Raw genomic sequence first — 18,626 nt, forward strand, 5'->3', positions numbered from 1 at the left:
CCTATTCAATGGCATGGAGTTGGAATGTGAAGTCCTCTCCTACAATTTGGCAATTCAGTTCAGACTAACTTGAAGAAATTAGCAAGTGCCTTCCACCCTCTTAAAGTGTGGGAAGGAGAGTTAAACATTAAGGATGAAACTTTTTCATTTAGACTAAATCAAAGATATCCTTTTATACTATGTGTATCATTACGATATTGGCTACTGAAGGGGCCTGTACAATGGTACCCTAATAATTACAACATCACTTGTGAACACTGTATCCTTCATAACTGTGTTCATGTAACCTATGAAAGTTTCTACATTCTTAGACCAAGGCCAGCAGTCTGGATGCCAGTGAAGTCATCAAGGCCATGCAAGACTCACCTGTGATGACCATCGTGCAGAAAGCTCACTGAAAGAATATTAAGAAGAACACATTGAACGCTTAAACTGATTACTGCAGTAGTTATGGGCATTGATGCACTGGCTGCTACTGCTACAGCAGCTGGACTGACACTTCATAAAGAAATCCAAACTGCCTAGTTCATTAGAGACTGGCACAAGCTATAGAACTTTGGACTCAACACAATAAAACAGTGAGATAGTTAATGGAATAGCTGATTTGAGATGAACTGTTATACTGTTGGGGGATTGCCAGTATCCATGTCAGAGGAGCAGCAGATTTCAGGGGATCGGTCCACCAAGAAATAAAATTCTGATGGGTGAACCTCAGATATGCAAGAACCCAAGAGCCTCGACCCCAGGATGTTTCTTTCCACTGCTGTGTCTTTGGATGTTTGCCGCTGCCATTTTTCTCTGGTATCTGGCATGGCATGAATAGGTGTGGGGGATCCCCACTGCCCTTAATGTAGTATGATCACCTCTTGGAAATATCCTGTTGTACTGGGCATTTTTACCTGTGGATTATTATGAAAATGACTTCTTCCTAGGCTGTACTGTTTAACTGAAGCAATGATCGTAAACAACAATAGTTGTTCATTTAAATGGGATTTTGATGATTGAGGGTCTTTAATAAATACAGTAAGGGATTATGACAGAGGTTAGTTTAGTGGGAAAAATTACACAGATACAGATAGGATAAAATGCTGCCTCTGCCTCTAATAAAGCACAGGCTGTAGAGGATTAAAAAAAATGAAACAAGGAAATGTCACACTGATAGAACACATGAGTTTCTATTGAGGAGAATACAGACTATGGCTTAGGTTAATGATTAAGAAAAAACAACTGAGTCAGGATCATGTCATTAGAAAAGTCTTTTGACAAAAATCCAACACCCTTCATAATAAAAGTCGTGCAGAAGCTGGGCAGTGGTGGCACACGCCTTTCATCCAGGTACTCGGAAGGCAGAGGAAGGCAGATCTTTGTGAGTTCCAGGCCAGCCTGGGCTACAGAGCAAGATGCAGGAAAGGCACATAGCTACACAGAGAAACCCTGTCTCGAAAAGCAAAAAATAAAAAACAAAAACAAAACAAAAATGTCCTGCAGAGATACGGGATACAAGGAACATACCTAAACAAAATAAAGGCAATTTCCAGCAAGCCAACAGCCATCATCAAATTAAATGGAGAGAAACTCAAAGTTATTCACCTAAAATCAGGAACAAGACAAGGCTGTCCACTCTCACCATATCTATTCATTATAGATCTGGAAGTCCTAGCTAAAGCAATAGGACAAATGAGGGAGATCTAGGGAATACAAATTGGGAAGGAAGAATTCAAAGTATATTTATTTGTAGATGATGTGATAGTGTATGTAAGCAGGCCAAAAGTACCACAGAGGAACTCCTATGGCTGATAAATACTTTCAGCAAAGTGGCTGGATGTACAATTATCTCACAAAAATTAACAGCTCTCCTATGTACAAATGGCAAAGGAACTGAGAAAGAAAACAGGGGAAGGACATCTTTCAAAATGCCTCAAATTATATAAAATATCTTGGGGTAACTCAAACCAAGCAAGTGAAAGGCTTTTATGATAAAACATGTCTTTGAAGAAGAAACTGAAGAAGACATGAGAAGACGGAAAGATCGCCCACACTCATAGATTGATAGGATTAACACAGTAAAAATGGCAATCCTACCAAAAACAATCTACATATTCAATGCAACCTCCATCAAAATCCCAACACAATGTTTACTGACATCAAAAGGAAACCCTCAACTTCACATAGAAAAATAAAACACCAAGGATAGCTAAAGCAATTCTGAACAAAAAAAAGAACAGCTGGAGGTCTCACCACTCTAGACTGCATGCTGTACTACAGAGGGATGGTGATAAAAACCGCATGGTACTGGTATAAAAACCAATGCGTCCATCAATGAAATAATGAAGACCCAGGCATGAACCCACACTCCTATGGACACCTGGGTTTTGATAAAGAAGCCAGAAACAGACACTGGAAAAAGGCATGTTCAACAAGGGTGCTGGTCAAACTGGATGTCTGCATGTAAAAGGATGCAAACAGGGCTGGAGAGATGGCTCACAGGTTAAGAACACTGGCTGTTCTTCCAGAGGTATTGAGTTCAATCCCCAGCACCCACATGGTGGCTCACAACCATCTGTAATGAGATCTGGCGCCCTCTTCTGGACTGCAGGGATACATGCAAACAGAACACTGTATACATAATAAATAAATAAATCTTTTAGAAAAAGAAGAAGAATGCAAATAGATCTATACTCATCATCCTGCACAGAACTCGAGTCCACATTTATAGGAGACTGGATGACCTTGCCCTGTGTGAAATGTTAGCTGCTGAGTGCTGTATGCTCACACACAAGCCACAGCCAAATGCCCAGTGTCTTAATCCTCACACCTGACTGAAGTGAGACAAACACATTTGCACTTACCACCGTGAGTGAGTTGTCCAATCAGAAATTTGAGTGGCTCAGGCTAAACTCCCCAAACTGTACACCTAACAGTTTGGTTTTCCCTCATTCACATGGTATGAATTAATGTATGCTGGGAAAATATACAGAAAGGCACTCACCCTGCCCAATCATGTGCTTTTTTATAACAGAGATACCTGCAGCTCACTGACTTAAACAATCTCCGATCTAGCTATGGCCTAGTCTATTTTCCTCTGCGGTATACACAATAAACTATTCCTTCTATTCTGGTCTCAATTGAGAAACCATGCTCCACCCACAAATCCTATTCCTGTTAGTGCAATGGACAGCGCATTCCATAACTCCAATGGGGTAGTTTTAGAAGTGTGTGCTGTTTCCAGAGTGGTGGTGGCACACGCCTTTAATCTCAGCACTCAGGAGGCATAGGCAGGTGGATCTCTGTGAGTTCGAGTCCAGCCTGGTCTACAGTGTAAGACTGAGTACAGAGATCCCCCTTTTGATATACTAACCAGTCATTAGCACTCAGTTGACCTCTTCTACCACTGCCATTTTGGATTACAAAAGAAAACCTGGCCAGGCTGTGGTGGCCCATGCCTTTAATCCCAGCAGAGGCAGGTGGATCTCTGTGAGTTTGAGGCCAGCCTGATCTTCAGAGCAGCATCCAAGGAAAGGCACAAAGCAACACAGAGAAACCCTGTCTCAAAAAAGAAAAAAGAAAAGAAAAGAAAAGAAAAGAAAGAAGGAAGGAAAGAAGGAAAGAAGGAAAAAGAAAAAGAAAGCCTGGTGGTCACTGCCTGAGGAAAATTCTTACCTGCCTTTATGACCCCATAGAATTCAAGCCTGTTGACCTTGCTTCACCACAGGATTGCTGTGGCTTGGGTTTATACCTAGATTCCTGGGAGACTTAGGGGGGACGTGGAGAACTGAGACCCAGAGAACAGAGAGGGATAAGAAGGATTTTGACAGAGAGATTGTGTAGATGAGATGGAAGATGAGTAAGAGTCAGATGGGGAAGTCCTAGCCAGTTAAGAACGAGATGAAAAGGACCTAAATGAGGCAGAATTAAGACAATAGAATTAAGATAGAACTCAGAGGGAGCAATAGATGAACATAGAAATCAGGCAAGAAAGGAGCTAAAAGAGAATAGAAGCTATGGAGAATTGACACTAAGGAGTTTCATGTACATAGATTCATTTCTTTTCATCACAAGGAGAAATAAGCCAAGAAGACTCTGCCATGTGCAGCTAAGGACTGAGCCAGGAGGCCTTCATGAGTATAAATGGCTTTTTAGTGAATTTGTGCCACAATTGTAAGACAAATGGAAAAATAGTCTTATTTAAAATAATTTTTTTAAGATTTATTTATTATGTATACAGCATTTGTATGACTGCAGGCCAGAAGAGGGCACCAGATCTCATTACAGATGGTAGTGAGCCACCATGTGGTTGCTGGGGATTGAACTCAGGACCTCTGGAAGAGCAGTCACTGCTCTTAACCCCTGAGCTATCTCTCTAGTCCCTAAAATAAAATTTTTTTAAAAAAAGAGCCTGATATAGGGTCAAAAACTGAGAGATCAGGGAAGCAGAAAGAAGTTAGCCATGTTCTTACCACTAGAAATCATCAGCCAAAGAGAGAGCCCTACTTCCTGTAGATACACACCTATATCCTTTCTGTGCCTGCCATCTCACTTCCACTCTCCACCCACCTACATCACTTCCTGTCTGTCTGTACAAACCTCCAGACCTCTATGGTTAACTAGTGTTAGAATTTAAAGGCATGTGTAGCCATGCCTGGCTCTGTTCCCAGTGTAGCCTTGAACTCACAGAGATCCAGATGAATCTCTGCCTCCTGACTGCTAGGATTAAAGGCATGTGCTACCATTGCCTGACTTCTTGGTTTAATATAGTGATTGGATTTTCCTCTGATTTTCAGATAAGCTTTATTGGGTTGCACAAATAAAATATCTACAAAAGATTCTTAGGACATTTCAACCCCCAAGATGTGAGATCCTGGGCCTCATTCCATCCTTCCATGCTGAACTGGTAGCATTGCATATCAAGGAAGATTCTGGATTCCAACCCTACCCTGGGAACATTCCGATCTTGTCACGTACCTTTGGCTACTATCTCTGTGTCTCCAGACACATAGCTGGGCCTCTCTGTGCTCTGGCTTGCTCACTCACTAGTCCTGCCCTGTTCACCACCTACTTAAACAGCCAAGGCCAAGGGGTAGAATTCAAGGGCTACAGTGTAAGTTCTAGGCCAGCCAAGGCAACTTAGACAGACTCTGTCTCAAAACACACACAAACGCAGTTTTTTTAAACGAAATTATGTGTTTGTTCACAATTTTGGTTTGGTTTTGGGGCAGGGTCTCAGTGTGGCCCTCATTGTATGAAGAACTGGCTACATCAATGCTTTCATATCAGATGGCTCTCCTTGATAAAATGCTTGCTTAGCACACCAAGACCTCTGCATAAACGGCATGGTAGTGAAACCGGTCATCCTAGAAATGAGGTGGAAGCAGAAAGGTCTTAAGTTCAAGGTCAGCCTGAACCTCTCAGTCTGTTTAAAAAAAAAAGGTTCACAAAAACTATCAGGGCTCAGTGGACATCGTGGCATGGTTCAGCAGGATGGGTTCCCATCAAGAAAGGGATTTAGATACTTGCTGGATTCATCACGTTTGCCTCAAGAAAAATTCTGTAATGAGGTTGATGGCAGATTTTATACTGGAATCATCAAGTCAAGTCTTTTTAACCTTGCTTTCGTCTAAACTGAGATTCAGTTATACAGTATAAAGGGCATAGTCCTTTTTCAATAAAGCAGCAGCCATGCTGATTCACGCTAAGATCATGGCAGTCTCCTTCCTTTGCTAATGCCCCATTTCCTCTTGGGGATCTGAAACCCTATAGAGCTGGACTCCAGCAGGTACATCTTGTAGATGTTCAGTTTCCAGCAACCGCATGGCAGATCACATTTGAAATTACCACATCGATTACATCCATATTGTGGAGTCCAGTATGAAATTTTTCATGACTGTGAAGGTGATTCTTCTGTGCAAAGGTTTTACCACATTCATTACATTTATAGAGTTTCCTTCCAAGTATGGATTTTTTCATGACTGTCAAGACTTCTCTTCCTTGTATAGGCTTTACCACACTGATTACATTCATAGTGTTTCTCTCCAGTATGAATTATTTCATGTCTGTGAAGATTACTCTTCTGTGTAAAGGCTTTACCACATTGGTTACATTTATAGGGTTTCTCTCCAGTATGAATTCTTTCATGACTTTGAAGACTAGTCTTCCGTGCAAAGGCTTTACCACACTGATTACATTCATAGGGTTTCTCTCCAGTATGAAGACTTTCATGTCTATGAAGATGACTCGTCTGTACAAAGGATTTACCACACTGATTACATTCATAGGGTTTCTCTCCAGTATGAATTCTTTCATGACTGAGAAGATGACTCTTCTCTCCAAATGCTTTACCACATTGATTACATTCATAGGGTTTCTCTCCAGTATGAATTCTTTTATGACTGAGAAGATGACTCTTCTGTGCAAAGAGTTTGCCACATTCATTACATTCATAGGGTTTCTCTCCAGTATGAGTTTTTAAGTGAGTGAGAAGACGGCTATTATATGCAAAGGCTTTACCACATTGATTACATGCATAAGGTGTCTCTCCAGTATGAATTATTTCATGACTGAGTAGATGACACTTCTGTGCAAAGGCTTTACCACACACATTACATTCATAGGGTTTCTCTCCAGTATGAATTCTTACATGACGGAGAAGACTAGTCTTCCCTGTAAAGGCTTTACCACACTGATTACATTCAAAGGGTTTCTCTCCAGTATGAATTATTTCATGTCTATGAAGATCACTCTTCTGTACAAAGGCTTTCCCACACTGATTACATTCAAAGGGTTTCTCTACAGTGTAACTTCTATTGTGTATTATGGGACATGCAAAGGCTTTATCACATTGCTGATATTCATACTTTTTCTCCCTAGTTGGAATTCTCTGTACTTTATGAAAACTGTGACATGCAAAGCATTTATATCTTTGATTATACTCATAGGGTTTTCCTTCGAAATAAGTTCTTTGGTGTTTTAAAGTGCAATCAGATTTAAAGGCTTTATCACATTGATTATATTCATAGAGATTCTCTTCATTATTAGGTTTTTCGTGAGTTTGAAGATACCTGTAATGGCTAAAGCCTTTAGTAGATGACTCACATTTATTATTTTCTCTTAACACGTGAGTTTTTTCACATCTTTGAGGAGAACTTAATGAACTCAGAGTAGGACCACACTGATTGCATTTATAACATTTTCTTATACTGTGAGCCACACTACATGTGCACAGTGAACCAGAAGAGAGAGATGAATTTCCATATTCCTGGTCCTCATTTTCTCCAATGAGAGTTTGTTGATGAGTTCCCACTGAAGTTGGAAAACCAGTTAATTGTAAACTTGTATCACAGTCATCATGGCTTCTCATAGTAGGGACCACCACATATCTTCCAGTTGTTCTGAGAGAGACAGAACTACAATGCTTCTTTCCATATCCCTTATACTCACATGCCTTGTATCCAGAGTGACAGATGACACACCTGGTAAAGGAAGAAACAAATAAAGGGTTTCCACACTGCATTCCCATGGTCAAATGTTTCTTGTGTGACACAGATGTAGAATAGAGATTCATGTTTCTACATCTCCAAGTCAGTCATAAAGTCACTCATAAAGCCAGCCAAACAGCGAAAAGCTGCTTTACACCTTTAACTGCTGCTGAGATCATGTCCAGACTGTGAATAAGTGGAGCACTGGGGGAACAATTGTGCCACTCTGCCAAGACAGGTAGGCCAGTCTCCCCAAATTTCTACTCCACGAAGAATCTGTCAGATCCTCTGGGCTGGACACCTGTACAAGTGCTACCTCTGAGATTTTTTCCCAATAACCACAGAGAGACTTGGGTAACTGGAAAGCTGGCTCTCTCCTACTCATTTATGTATCCTTCTCAGATCTGATGGTGTTGGATGGCCAGGGTACTAAGAGATTTGCCAGTTTAACAGCACTCCCAATCCCAAGGATACAAGCACCTTAGTAGTTCATTAGTAAGTTTCCTATTAAAAATACATACAGGTATGCCTCATTCACAAACTCCATGGTACAAGATAAACTGGTATCAGTTATCACTTCAGAGGTTCAAAGTTTTAGCTTTCATAGATGCAGTTTTGATAAACTGAGAGAGCACTGATTACAAACAGTTTTTAGGAGTTCTAAAATTGCATGAATTTTACTGGTCCAGCTTTTAGAGACAGGTCAGCATTAGAGAGGATATAGAACCCTGCAGCCATGTTCAACTCCCTCCTCCTTCACTTACACAACATCCTTTGTTCAGTGAATTTAGACTTAAAAATGTTCATGCCTGAACCCAAGGCCATAGCTTTTTACCATGACACCAAGATGTAAATCGGTTCCAGTAGTTTTACAGATACTTGAAGGTTCCTGGGAAAAGGGCTTTGATACTTTGTAAAGAAGTCTGGCCTCATGGAAACTAATATTACTTTCCAGAGTCTATTTTTGACCCCACCCATTTTTGAGCATATTCTGTAGGTTCACTCCTCCTGCCTGGGCCAAGGCCAAACCTGCAGGGGGACCTCCACATACACCAGCACCTGCAACAGCTCCAAAGATACAAACCAACCAAGTGCACCAACTGGGAGAATAAGAACAGGTTGATTTCACCCACATGCCCACCCATAAAAAGCTCCATATCTCTTAATACTTATGACACATTCACAGGATGGATGTTCTCCCAACCTCCAGGGAAACAGCAGATGCTGTGGCTCCAGTACTCCTGGAACACATCATCCCTAGATTTGGCATGCCGTCTCCCCAAGCTCCTGGGACTTAACTGCTATTACCACCTCTCTATGCACAAGTGGCCATCTACCCAGCAACTGAAACCTGTATTTCCAAGATGTCTCAATTAAGGGCATATCTGCCCTCATGCCTCGTTCATTCACCCTTGTCTCTTTAGTACAACCAGGACACTTCTCAGTTCCATTCTTTCTGGCAGTCTTCCTACTACCAATGGCTAGCCCCATTCAGAGAGCCAGTGATAATAATCTATCATTTTGTCCTAGCACCCTGCATTCTGTCTCCTCAAGAACAGATTCCTGTGCATGGCAGTGGTGGCACAAGCCTTTAGTCCTAGCACTCAGGAGGCAGAAGGCAGGCAGATCTCTGTGAATTTAAGGCCAGCCTGGCTACAGAGTGACTTCCTGGAAAGGTACCAAAGCTACAAAAAGAAATCATGACTCGAAAAACAAAAAACAAAAAAAAAGTTCCTGAGGTCTCCTGGATGTCATCTATCCAAATGCTTCTCCACCAGCATGGGCACACCCAAATCCCAGCTCCTCCCTCCCCACATCATCCCATGCTAGCGGCAAAGACATACTTGAGCCTGCACCCATATATACCCAAAAAGGTTGGGAGTTTGGAATCTCCAGATCAGGGGGCACCATCCCAGAAAGTGGCTCGTCCCCCAGAGATGCCTGGGACCATGCCCATGCCTACCAGCTATTTAAGACCCAACCAATAGATCTGCCATGGGTGCTCTCCTGTTCTGTTCTGACTTCCTGAGAGCCCCTGAAATTGCACTGATTGGCTATGCCTTGTTTATTAAATCTGGATTTATTAATTTGGTGTGATTTGACTTATTGCATCAGTGATGGAGGAAGTCAGCAACTGGGGATCTCATACTTATCACAGACATTCATATATACAAGCTTGCACAAGAAAATTACCTTCCATTTCTTCTTGAGTTCTGACAATGTTCTTCCATATTATGGTCTTCCCATTTGTAACCTAAAATACAGTACCAGAAAATGTATGTCATATATTATTGGAAATTAGGCACACTTGATTAACTATCTTCCATGAAACTTACTACCATGCCTGATTTATTCACCAGATTCTCCCCCTTCATATGCAAAATCACAGAAGAGCAACAATCTAAAGAAAAAAGCTTGTCCCCTTAAGTTAAAACCTGACAGAAAGCTCACATTCTCACCTATACAAGTGAGGTTCCAGTAGGTTTCCAGCATCACATCTTTGTAGAGACTCTTCTGGGGAGGATCCAGCAAAGCCCACTCTTCATGAGTGAAGTTCACATGCACATCCTCATAGGTCACTGCATCCTAAAATGTCCCATATATATGTTCTTAATTGAAATGATGAGACTGAATTGCAAATGTACACTTCATAGAGAATATACTTATATAATTCTGTGTGCTCAAAACACTCAATGAAATTGGTCAGCAAATATCAAAAGCAGTCAGTTGCACAATCTGCACATCTCCCACGTTCTGCATGCCCTTCACCCTTCCTTCCTTCCTGCCCCCCTCCCATCCAGTGCTATATAAGCCTTGCTGAGGAAAATAAAATTTGCAGCTTGATCAGAATCCTGTCTTGCTGTTGTCTTTCATGTCCCCTATTCCTTTCATTCACTCCCACAGGTAGGTTGCCCCCATTGACACCCCGCTGGCCGGGGCAAATGCTGATCATAAAACAGTAAAATAAAAAAAGGGAGGGAATATATACAGATGGGTGAACAGAGAAGATCACACATTTGAAAACAATATAAAAGTGTAAAAACATACGCAAAAGTAGAGACAATATTACACACTAGCAATTCACTCATTCAGGAGATCACTATTAATTTCATAAATGGATGAATTCTTGCTCTGAAAAATAACACCAATGCCAAACTTCAAAAGTCATGATGTGGAAAAGTTCAGCACAAGAGCAAATGCTTGACATGTACGAAAAATGGATTCAATCTGCCAAAAATATAACCATAAAAATATCAGTCAAAGCCAGGCAGTGGTGGTGCACGCTTGTAATTCCAGCACTCGGAGGGCAGAGGCAGGTGGATCTTGGTAAGTTCGAGGCCAGCCTGGTCTAAAAAGCAAGTTCCAGGACAGCCTCCAAAGCTTCAGAGAAACCCCGTCTCAAAAAACAAAAACAAACAAACAAACAAACAAAAATCAGTCAAGAAATACAGATTGGAAAGAAAAAGCAATTGCTTCTACTTTACTTTATTTAAGAATGGAGCCCCGCGTGGTGGTTCATGCCTTTAGTCCCAGCACTCAGGAGGCACAAGCAGGCAGATCTCTTTGAGTTGTGGCCAGCTTGGTTTACAAAGTGAGTTCCAGGACAGCCAGGACTGTCACAGAGAAACCCTGTCTCGAAAAGAAAAAAAAAAAAAAATGGAGTCTAGTGCTGGTATGGCGTGCATACAAGAGAAGGAAGGGGGCTGCTCACTTTCAAAAAAGAAAGGAATGTGGTGAGACTACATTCCTCCAAAAGGCTCCTCCTCCTAAGGGTTTTATAGGTCACCAACGAAGGCCACACCAAACACAAATGCTCAATCTCAGCACACTACCTGGAATGTTTTTCCTTCAACCCTCAACATTTTTACACAGGTCATGACAGGCTCACAGTCAAACCATGATAAAATGCATTTAGTCTGATTTCAAAGACCCCATATTATATAATTGTCCCAATACTGTTTGAATGTCCACACTTTCTTCTGACATGGAAAGAAGTCTTTTTCCCCGCCAGAGGCAGAGTTTCTCTGTGTAGCTTTGTGTCTTTCCTGGAACTCACTTGGTATCCCATAGTGTAGAAAGCTCACTGAAAGAATATTAAGAAGAACACATTGAACCCTTAGACTGATTACTGCAGTAGTTATGGGCATTGATGCACTGGCTGCTACTGCTACAGCAGCTGGACTGGCCCTTCATAAAGAAATCCAGGGGTTGGGGATTTAGCTCAGTGGTAGAGTGCTTGCCTAGCAAGAGCAAGGCCCTGGGTTCGGTCCTCAGCTCTGAAAAAAAAAAGAAAGAAAGAAAAAAAGAATCCAAACTGCCTAGTTCATTAGAGACTGGCACAAGCTTCAGAACTTTGGACTCAACACAATAAAACAGTGAGATAGTTAATGGAACAGCTGATTTGAGATGAACTGATATACTGTTGGGGGGTTGCCAGTATCCATGTCAGAGCAGCAGATTTCAGGGGATCGGTCCACTAAGAAATAAAATTCTGATGGGTGAACCTCAGATATGCAAGAACCCAAGAGCCTCGACCCCAGGATGTTTCTTTCCCCTGCTGTGTCTTTGGATGTTTGCTGCTGCCATTTTTCTCTAGAATCTGGCATGGCATGAATAGGTGTGGGGGATCTCCACTGCCCTTAATGTAGTATGATCACCTCTTGGAAATATCCTGTTGTACTGGGCATTTTTACCTGTGGATTATTATGAAGATGACTTCCTCCTAAGCTGTACTGTTTAACTGAAGCAATGATTGTATACAACAATACTGTTAGTTTAAATGGGATCTTGATGATTGAGGGTCTTTAATAAATACAGTAAAGGATTATGACAGAGGTTAGTTTAGTGGAAAAATTTACACAGATACAGATAGGATAAAATGCTGCCTCTGCCTCTGATAAAGCAGAGGCTGTAGAGGATAAAAAAAATGACACAAGGAAATGTCACACTGATAGAACACATGAGTTTCTATTGAGGAGCATACAGACTATGGCTTAGGTTAATGATTAAGAAAAAACAATTGAGTCAGGATCATCTCATTGGAAAGGCCTTTGGGGTGCTGGAAGAGATGGCTCAGAGGTTAAGAGCACTGACTGCTCTACCAGAGGTCCTGAGTTCAATTCCCAGCAACCACATGGTGGCTCACAACCATCTGTAATGAGATCTGGCACCTTCTTTTCTATGAACATAATAAACAAATCTTTTAAAAAATTTTTTTAAAAATTAGAAAAGGCCTTTGACAAAAATCCAACACCCCTTCATAATAAAATGCCTGCAGAGATAAGTGATACAAAGAACATACCTAAACAAAATAAAGGGAATTTCCGGGGCTGGAGAGATGGCTCAGTGGTTAAGATCACCAACTGCTCTTTCACAGGTCCCGAGATCAATTCACAGCAACCACATGGTGGCTCACAACCACTTGTAATGAGATCTGGTGCCTTCTTCTGGCCTGCAGGGACACATGCAAGCAGAATACTGTATACATAATAAATTAATAAATCTTAAAAAAAAAAAATTCCTGCAAGCCTACAGCTATCATCAAATTAAATGGAGAGAAACTCAAAGTTATTCACCTAAAATCAGGAACAAGACAAGGCTGTCCACTCTTACCATGTTTATTCATTATAGATCTGGAAGTCCTACCTAAAGCAATAGGACAACTGAAGGAGATCTAAGAAATACAAACTGGGAAGGAAGAAGTCAAAGTATATTTATTTGTAGATGATGTAATAGTGTATGTAAGTGGGCCGAAAAAAATTCCACAGAGGAACTCCTCTGTGTGTTGTATGTAGCTCTCCTACATACAAACAACAAAGGAACTGAGAAACAAAACAGGGGAAGGACAACTTTCAAAATGCCTCAAATTATATAAAATATCTTGGGGTAACTCAAACCAAGCAAGTGAAAGGCTTTTATGATAAAACATCATGTCTTTGAAGAAGAACCTGAAGAAGACATGAGAAGATGGAAAGATCGCCCACACTCATAGATTGATAGGATTAACACAGTAAAAATGGCAATCCTACCAAAAACAATCTACACATTCAATGCAACCCCCATCAAAATCCCAACACAATGTTTACTGACATCAAAAGGAAACCCTCAACTTCACATAGAAAAATAAAACACCAAGGATAGCTAAAGCAATTCTGAACAAAAAAAGAACACATGGTATTGACATAAAAACCAACGCATCCATCAATGAAATAATGAAGACCCAGGCATGAACCCACACTCCTATGGACACCTGGGTTTTGATAAAGAAGCCAGAAACAGACACTGGAAAAAGGCATGTTCAACAAGGGTGCTGGTCAAACTGGATGTCTGCATGTAAAAGGATGCAAACAGGGCTGGAGAGATGGCTCACAGGTTAAGAACACTGGCTGTTCTTCCAGAGGTCCTGAGTTCAATCCCCAGCACCCACATGGTGGCTCACAACCATCTGTAATGAGATCTGGCGCCCTCTTCTGGACTGCAGGGATACATGCAAACAGAACACTGTATACATAATAAATAAATAAATCTTTTAGAAAAAGAAGAAGAATGCAAATAGATCTATACTCATCATCCTGCACAGAACTCGAGTCCACATGTATAGGAGGCTGTATGACCTTCCCCTGTGTGAAATGTTAGCTTCTGAGTACTGTATGCTCACACACAAGCCACAGCCAAATGCCCAGTGTCTTTTTTTAAAGATTTATTTATTTATTGTGTATACAGAAGAAGGGGCCAGATCTCAGTACAGATGGTTGTGAGCCACCATGTGGATGCTGGGAATTGAACTCAGGACTGAGGGAAAAAAAAAATTAGAGATACATTTTACAATTGCAAATTGTTGACTTTGCTTCTGTAAACTTGCTTGCATTAGACACTGACCCATCCTCTCCCTGGAAATAAGTAAAAAGTTTCAGAGCCCAGCCGTCTGCCTTGGGACAAGGTCTGCAATTATAGATTAAAATAATAAGTCCCTGTTTAAAAATTCCTCAAAGGGGACCCAAGATAAGGACCATCTGGCGAGTCCAGCAAACTAGGTCAAATGTCAGCCAATCATAAGCCTGTAACTATGTGAACTCCCCTCCAGAGTAACCGCTCCCCCTAGACCTCCCCTGAGCCAACCAGTTTACGATGAATGTTACAAAATTTCCCGCGTAACAAAATGATTGCTGAAATATATGATGATTTTTAAATTGGGCCAAACCCGGGGCACCTGGTATCTTATGCTAATTTTATAGTTTCTGACTTTAAAAATGCTTGTAACCACTGCTCAGGGCTCTCTGACTGACCAGGGCAGAGAGCCCACTTGCGCCAGTGCTGAATACATTCCTCATGCGTGTTGCATCTACTGGTTTGGAATCTTGGTTTCTGGGGGAGCCCTCTCGCAGACAAAAGTATCCCAGGGGTCTGGGGTCTTTCAAGGACCACTGGAAGAACAGTTGGTACTCTTAACCTCTAAACCATCTCTCCAGCCCCAAATGCCCAGTGTCTTAATCCTCACACCTGACTGAAGTGAGACAAACACATTTGCACTTACCACCGTGAGAGAATTGTCCAATCAGAAATTTGAGTGGCTCAGGCTAACCTCCCCAAACTGTACACCCACCAATTTGGTTTTCCTTCATTCACATGGTATGAATTAATGTATGCTGGGAAAATACACAGAAAAGCACTCACCCTGCCCAATCATGTCCTTTTTTATGACAGAGACACCTGCAGCTCACTGACTTAAACAATCTCCGATCTAGCTATGACCTAGTCTATTTTCCCCTGTGGGGTACACAATAAACTATTCCTTCTATTCTGGTCTCAATGGAGAAACCATGCTCCACCCACAAATCCTATTCCTGTTAGTGCAATGGACAGCCCATTCCATGACTCCAATGGGTAGTTTTAGAAGTGTGTGCTGTTTCCAGAGTGGTGGTGGCACATGCCTTTAATCTCAGCACTCAGGAGTCACAGGCAGGTGGATCTTTGTGAGTTGGAGTCCAGCCTGGTCTACAGTGTAAGTTCCAGAACAGCCCAGGCTACATAGAGAAACCCTGTCTAAGGAAAAAATGTGTGCTGCTATAAACCTTTAATCAAGAATTGAGGAGGCTGAGTCCCCAGGATTGCAGCACCATTGCCCTGGTCACTGGGATCAAGGCAAAGAGAGTCAATATAACAAGCCTTATCTTAAAATATTTTTATGAAAGCTTAAAGGTGTAACTGTTTTGGAATTAATGTGCCATCACAATGAGAAATCATGTCACACATTTAGAGATTAATGGGAAAAAAAACTCCTTAGAAATAGGAAGCCTCCAGATCTACCTAACACTCAAAGAGGAGCTGGCCTGGAACAGATTTGCCAACTTGTATGTACAATAGGCTAATACATTCTGCATATGCTCTCAACCTGGAGAAATGCTGTTTACTGCCCTCCTGCTAACAAGGCTTGCTCAGTTTGATTCCTTATAGAACTCAGGACCACCTGCCCAGGGTGGCACCAGCCACAGTGGGATGGGCCCTATCACATCAACCACTAATCGCAGGTGGATCTCTGGATTCAAGATGAGCCTGGTCTACAGAGAAAGTTCTAAGACAACCAAGGCTACACAGAAAAACCCTATCTTGAAAAATTAAATTAATAGATATACAAATAAAACCATACCCACATATCACTTTTGTGTCACCATGGATAAAACAACCAGAAATACATTGAAATGTGACAAATATCTATAGGCAAAGCTATAAATCTGCAATGAATAGAATCAAGGAACTAAATAAAAGGAGAGAAATTCCAGGACTGTGGACAGGAAGCCTCAATATTATTTCACTACAAAATTGAGCTACAGACTCAGCAACAGTTCAGTAAAAAGTCCAACAATTTTTCATACCAACAACAGAAAAATGATGACAAATGTCATCATGAGTGAAAATATGATCAACACAAGATTAGGTAAACAGCACACACTCTGACACCATCTGGCTTTAATACTTCCCATACTACTGCAATGTCTGTACTGTACTGGGAAAGGCTGAACTGTCTGGGAAAGGATTCAGGGATCATCAGAACATGGGAGCAAATTTAAAATGAAAACACAATTAATATGGAGTTAATTGTGAGTGACACAGGAGGCCAGGAAACCCAGTAAGTCTGGCATTTCTGACACATGTGAGTGGACCACCCTGTCATCTACATACAAATGTGTTAATGACACAGACTTTACGCCCTGCACAGAATTAACTGCAGACAGATCTACCTACATCTGAATGTTCAGTGCCAAGTGCAGCACTTCTAGAAGACACTGGAGAAACCAGGGCTCTGAGAGTTAGCACATCTGCCTTCCCTGGAGACAAGTGGTGTCGTACGCCTTTAATCCCAGCACTGGGGAGGCAGAGCCAAGTGGATCTCTGTGAGTTCTAGGCCAGCCTGGGCTACAAATCCAGTTCCAAAAAGGCACAAAGCTACACAGAGAAACCCTGTCTAGAAAGAAAGAAAGGAAAAAAAAAAAAAAAAAAAAAAAAACAGCGCATACACGTGCCCTGCACCACAACCCGGGGGTTTGCAACAAGGGTTCAAGCCGCCCACGCTCTGCGCAGGCGCACCTGGAGGCCCCACGTAATTACTCGATCCGCTGGTTCCCGCCCATCTCCCGGAAGTGTCATGGCCCTCGTGTGACCTCACTGTGCTGCGCTGCTGTGTCCCACAGCCTTAGGAGAACCCTACACACACACAGGTTCCCAGGGCTCCTCCCCGCGTGGGGACGGCGGCCGCTCACTCACCATGGCGGATTCCCCGCTCGCCCCGCTCTCCTCACCCCAGCGGGTCTCAGCGCAGCTCCCGGAACACGAAGGTCTCCCTGCCCCAGTCGCCGAGACCCGGGAGCCTTCACCAAGGTGGATCGGAAGTGCCCGCCCCCATTCTGACTGGCAGTCCATCTGGAGGCCATGATTGGCTAGTGATGCCTGAGTGACAGGGGCAGCTCTCCTCGAGACAGAGGGCTGAGAAAAGATGCAGCTGGCCGGTTGTGCTGGAGCACGCCAGTAGGATTTGCTGAAGGACGCGGAGGCAGGAGGATCACGAGTTCAAGGCCAGACCCAGCTACACGTTTTAGGGCGGGAAGATGGGTCAGAGGTTAAGGCAACTGACTGTTCTTCCAGAGGTCCTGAGTTCAATTCCCAGCAACCAAGTGATGGCTCACAGCCATCTATAATGAGATCTTGTGCCCTCTCCTGGGGGGAGTTAGATTGTTGTATACATAATAAATAAATCTCTTTTTAAAAAAATAATACTCTGTTGTCGAGATCCTGAAGAAAAAAAAAATCTGTAATGAAATCTGGCTCCCTCTCCGATATACATAATAAGTAAAAAAAAAAAAAAAAAATCTTTTAAAAACATGCAGCTCTGTAGTTCCCAAATGTCCCAGACCCACAGAGATTGGCATTGAAGCAGAAACTTGCACCTGTACTACACAGTCGTCCCTGAACTTGTCCCTCACTCAGTAGACAATTCTCCATCGGGACACAGGGTCTCTCTAGCGCATGAAGATCATGAAACAAAGTGCAGTGGAGTGATCTCCCTCCCTCACAGCTGAAATGGTACCCAGTCCACCCGGGTCAAATATAAACCACCTGATTGATATTCACCAGGCACCAGCAATTTCAATAAGGCACACCTAGGATTGCTCACACCTCTCTCCATAACACTAACACTTTCCCAGCTTTCTATGATGGCATTGGCCTATCATGCCAGCACTTGGGAGGTGGAGACACGAAGGACATCAAAAGATTAAACGAGCTTGGTCTGTGACCTGAAACACCAGTAATTAGGGGTCCCAAAGGGAAGGTGTTCAGGGGGACAACCTGGAGCGAGAAGATAGAAAGTTATGGAGCAGTATATACTGCATAAGCTGATGGCTCATGCCAAGCAAGTTTCTTTAGTACCTACAGCTCTTATACACTGTTTGTGACACAGGCTACCTCAGGCTGAGCACCTGGTGGCCTAGGGATTGATAGCCACACACCCTCAGGCTAAAGCGTCTGGAACCCTGTGGCTTGGGTTTATAACTGGATTCCTGGGAGACTTACGTGGGACGTGGAGAACTGACAGACAGAGAACAGAAAAGGAGGATTTTGACAGAGAGAACGTGTGGATGAGATGGAAGATGAGGAAGA

General features: G+C 42.4%; 1 pseudogene; it reads right to left on the minus strand.

Moving 5' to 3' along the window:
- Nucleotides 1-5,601: 5,601 nt before the first annotated feature.
- Nucleotides 5,602-17,362, minus strand: LOC118571440 (annotated as a pseudogene).
- Nucleotides 17,363-18,626: the final 1,264 nt, after the last annotated feature.

This window comes from Onychomys torridus, chromosome 21 (assembly GCF_903995425.1).
Source record: "Onychomys torridus chromosome 21, mOncTor1.1, whole genome shotgun sequence".
NCBI lineage: Eukaryota > Metazoa > Chordata > Mammalia > Rodentia > Cricetidae > Onychomys > Onychomys torridus.